At 61.2% G+C, this 4,773-nt stretch overlaps 1 non-coding gene and 1 pseudogene across 1 annotated transcript; both read right to left on the minus strand.

Moving 5' to 3' along the window:
* LOC124593283 overlaps positions 1-3,919 on the minus strand; it is a 7,980-nt pseudogene extending 4,061 nt beyond the window's left edge.
* A 188-nt stretch (positions 3,920-4,107) lies between these two features.
* LOC124593286 lies at positions 4,108-4,262 on the minus strand. Its single transcript, XR_006977933.1, has one exon. It is a non-coding gene; the product is annotated as a 5.8S ribosomal RNA (ribosomal RNA).
* Between the last annotated feature and the right edge of the window lie 511 nt (positions 4,263-4,773).

Below are 4,773 nucleotides of genomic sequence, written 5' to 3' on the forward strand. Positions count from 1 at the left end.
CGCTGTGTCCTGGTGATCGATCTCTCCCCTCTGGACCCGACCGACGCAAGGGCATCCGGGAGCATGCCCAGGATGACATCGGGCGGCGTGCCCCGCCCCAGACCGATGACACGATCCAGGGCAGAGAAACGCTGGGCGGAAGCGGGTAGCCCCGCCAGATGCTCCCAGATGGCGGCGTCAGTCGGCCCCTCCGGCGGCGGCCCGGTGGTGTCGGCCGCGAAGTCCTCGGCTGCGTCGACGGGCGGCGCAGCGGCCTCGCCCGCGTCAGGCAGCGGGCTCGCCGCTCCCCGGCGGGACGCCGGCTCTTCCCCCCGACCGATCTCAAGCGCCTCCATGAATTGGCGAACAAGCTGCTTGTGGGCAGCTTGCCGCCGTCGGCACTTGATTGCCTCAAGCGTTCGGTCGGGGAACATCCTGATGAGCTCTTGATTTACAAAGAAGAACCGGGCGTCCCTCTCGAGGAACAGTTCGGCCTCTGCCTTGGCGAGCGACAGGACTTCTTCCTCCGTCCACCTCGCGCGATGCCTCTCCGTGACGATCTCCGCGTTGGCGGCCGCAAGGTGTTGGCGGCGGCGATGGACCCCGAGACCGTTTTTGGTGGTGAAGCTGCGGTGGCACTCACTACAGGCGTAAACAGCTGCAAAAGTTACAAGATTTTCGGCACGGCCGGTTGGCCGGCTAGGTGCTGGGGGAGTTGGGGTGGCACCTTCAGCGGAAGGGCCACCACTTTTTCTCTGGTTACTGCCCCTAACTAAAAAAAGGGATAGTGCGAGGGGGGGCTGGTAACCCCCCCAAGCCCCTGGTGCGGTCTTCCACTCTGCTAAAGTCAGCGGGCCCACGAGAAGGGGAGAAGACCGCAGGAGAGGAGAGGCTAAGAGGGCTAGGCCCATGTATTGCGCATCACTCTCCCTGTAACTATAACCCAAGGAAGGCACCTCGCAGCAGCAGCACGACTACATCAAGACCGCACTTCGAAAAGCCAAGTCCGGATGCAGCCACACCGCCGCCACTTGGCCACCTTAAGAGAGTCATAGTTACTCCCGGCGAATAGTTACTCCCGCCGTTTACCCGCGCTTGCTTGAATTTCTTCACGTTGACATTCAGAGCACTGGGCAGAAATCACATTGCGTCAACACCCGCTAGGGCCATCGCAATGCTTTGTTTTAATTAGACAGTCGGATTCCCCCAGTCCGTGCCAGTTCTGAGTTGATCGTTGAATGGCGGCCGAAGAGAATCCGCGCACCCGCGCGCCCCCGGAGGAGCACGCTAAGGCGGACGCGGCCTCGCAGCAAGGAAGATCCGTGGGAGGCCAAGGCACGGGACCGAGCTCGGATCCTGCACGCAGGTTGAAGCACCGGGGCGCGAACGCCGCGCAGGCGCGCGCATCCTGCACCGCCGGCCAGCACGAGGCCAACCAACGGCGAGAGCAGACCACGCCCGCGCTAAACGCCCGCACTTACCGGCACCCCTACGGCACTCACCTCGCCCAGGCCCGGCACGTTAGCGCTGACCCACTTCCCGACCAAGCCCGACACGCCCCGATCCTCAGAGCCAATCCTTATCCCGAAGTTACGGATCCAATTTGCCGACTTCCCTTACCTACATTATTCTATCGACTAGAGGCTCTTCACCTTGGAGACCTGCTGCGGATATGGGTACGAACCGGCGCGACACCTCCACGTGGCCCTCTCCCGGATTTTCAAGGTCCGAGGGGAAGATCGGGACACCGCCGCAACTGCGGTGCTCTTCGCGTTCCAAACCCTATCTCCCTGCTAGAGGATTCCAGGGAACTCGAACGCTCATGCAGAAAAGAAAACTCTTCCCCGATCTCCCGACGGCGTCTCCGGGTCCTTTTGGGTTACCCCGACGAGCATCTCTAAAAGAGGGGCCCGACTTGTATCGGTTCCGCTGCCGGGTTCCGGAATAGGAACCGGATTCCCTTTCGCCCAACGGGGGCCAGCACAAAGTGCATCATGCTATGACGGCCCCCATCAACATCGGATTTCTCCTAGGGCTTAGGATCGACTGACTCGTGTGCAACGGCTGTTCACACGAAACCCTTCTCCGCGTCAGCCCTCCAGGGCCTCGCTGGAGTATTTGCTACTACCACCAAGATCTGCACCGACGGCGGCTCCAGGCAGGCTCACGCCCAGACCCTTCTGCGCCCACCGCCGCGACCCTCCTACTCGTCAGGGCTTCGCGGCCGGCCGCAAGGACCGGCCATGACTGCCAGACTGACGGCCGAGTATAGGCACGACGCTTCAGCGCCATCCATTTTCAGGGCTAGTTGCTTCGGCAGGTGAGTTGTTACACACTCCTTAGCGGATTCCGACTTCCATGGCCACCGTCCTGCTGTCTTAAGCAACCAACGCCTTTCATGGTTTCCCATGAGCGTCGATTCGGGCGCCTTAACTCGGCGTTTGGTTCATCCCACAGCGCCAGTTCTGCTTACCAAAAGTGGCCCACTTGGCACTCCGATCCGAGTCGTTTGCTCGCGGCTTCAGCATATCAAGCAAGCCGGAGATCTCACCCATTTAAAGTTTGAGAATAGGTTGAGGTCGTTTCGGCCCCAAGGCCTCTAATCATTCGCTTTACCGGATGAGACTCGTACGAGCACCAGCTATCCTGAGGGAAACTTCGGAGGGAACCAGCTACTAGATGGTTCGATTAGTCTTTCGCCCCTATACCCAGCTCCGACGATCGATTTGCACGTCAGAATCGCTACGGACCTCCATCAGGGTTTCCCCTGACTTCGTCCTGGCCAGGCATAGTTCACCATCTTTCGGGTCCCAACGTGTACGCTCTAGGTGCGCCTCACCTCGCAATGAGGACGAGACGCCCCGGGAGTGCGGAGGCCGCCGCCCCGTGAAGGGCGGGGAAGCCCCATCCTCCCTCGGCCCGCGCAAGGCGAGACCTTCACTTTCATTACGCCTTTAGGTTTCGTACAGCCCAATGACTCGCGCACATGTTAGACTCCTTGGTCCGTGTTTCAAGACGGGTCGTGAAATTGTCCAAAGCTGAAGCGCCGCTGACGGGAGCGATTATTCCGCCCGAGAGCATCCCGAGCCAACAGCGGCGCGGGTCCGGGGCCGGGCCAGGTAGGTCCGTCATCCGGGAAGAACCGCGCGCGCTTGCCGGGAGCCCGAGCGCCCAAAGGGGCGAATCGACTCCTCCAGATATACCGCCGGGCAGCCAGCCAGGACACCGGGGCTCTGCCCAACAGACGCGAACCGAGGCCCGCGGAAGGACAGGCTGCGCACCCGGGCCGTAGGCCGGCACCCAGCGGGTCGCGACGTCCTACTAGGGGAGAAGTGCGGCCCACCGCACACCGGAACGGCCCCACCCCGCGGCGAGTGGAAAGGCAACCGGACACGACCCCGCCGCGGATTGCTCCGCGCGGGCGGCCGGCCCCATCTGCCGAGGGCGGAGGCCTGTGGCCGGATGGGCGTGAATCTCACCCGTTCGACCTTTCGGACTTCTCACGTTTACCCCAGAACGGTTTCACGTACTTTTGAACTCTCTCTTCAAAGTTCTTTTCAACTTTCCCTCACGGTACTTGTTCGCTATCGGTCTCGTGGTCATATTTAGTCTCAGATGGAGTTTACCACCCACTTGGAGCTGCACTCTCAAGCAACCCGACTCGAAGGAGAGGTCCCGCCGACGCTCGCACCGGCCGCTACGGGCCTGGCACCCTCTACGGGCCGTGGCCTCATTCAAGTTGGACTTGGGCTCGGCGCGAGGCGTCGGGGTAGTGGACCCTCCCAAACACCACATGCCACGACAGGCGGCAGCCTGCGGGGTTCGGTGCTGGACTCTTCCCTGTTCGCTCGCCGCTACTGGGGGAATCCTTGTTAGTTTCTTTTCCTCCGCTTAGTAATATGCTTAAATTCAGCGGGTAGTCTCGCCTGCTCTGAGGTCGTTGTACGAGGTGTCGCACGCCACACCGCCAGCCGGCTGTGCACGCTACCGAGTAAGTACCGGTATGCGAACCGCCAGGCGACGGGCGCGCATCGCACGTTTCAGGAGGCGCGGCCGGCCCCACAGGCGGCCGCGACGCTCCCAGGTCTGCGAAGCGGGGCAAACGCCGCGCGCTTCAGTATACGTAGCCGACCCTCAGCCAGACGTGGCCCGGGAACGGAATCCATGGACCGCAATGTGCGTTCGAAACGTCGATGTTCATGTGTCCTGCAGTTCACATGTCGACGCGCAATTTGCTGCGTTCTTCATCGACCCACGAGCCGAGTGATCCACCGTCCTGGGTGATCTTTTCTTAGTTTCCACTGTCTCTTTCAAGACAGTTGCATAGGCGGGACGTAGGCGTGTGGCGGCCCCTGTTCAAGCGTTCTGTGTCCAACGGCCTCACGGCCGATGGGCGTCGTACGGCTCCACACCGGAGCGGACAGGCAGTCGGGCGAAAGTCATTCAAAACCGGCGCCAGGCGCCAGGTGCCGCAGGCCAGCCGCTCCAGCGCTTCAGCGCTCGTACCACACAACATTGGCGTTAGTTTTGAGAAGCACGCGTGGTTCCGCACGCGGCGCACGGCTACTGCGAGCCGTACAGGTAGCGTGTTGCGCGACACGACACGCACATCGAACGACATGCAGTCTAGTCGGTAATGATCCTTCCGCAGGTTCACCTACGGAAACCTTGTTACGACTTTTACTTCCTCTAAATGATCAAGTTTGGTCATCTTTCCGGTAGCATCGGCAACGACAGAGTCAATGCCGCGTACCAGTCCGAAGACCTCACTAAATCATTCAATCGGTAGTAGCG

The sequence above is a fragment of the Schistocerca americana genome, unplaced genomic scaffold (assembly GCF_021461395.2).
Source record: "Schistocerca americana isolate TAMUIC-IGC-003095 unplaced genomic scaffold, iqSchAmer2.1 HiC_scaffold_979, whole genome shotgun sequence".
Lineage (NCBI taxonomy): Eukaryota > Metazoa > Arthropoda > Insecta > Orthoptera > Acrididae > Schistocerca > Schistocerca americana.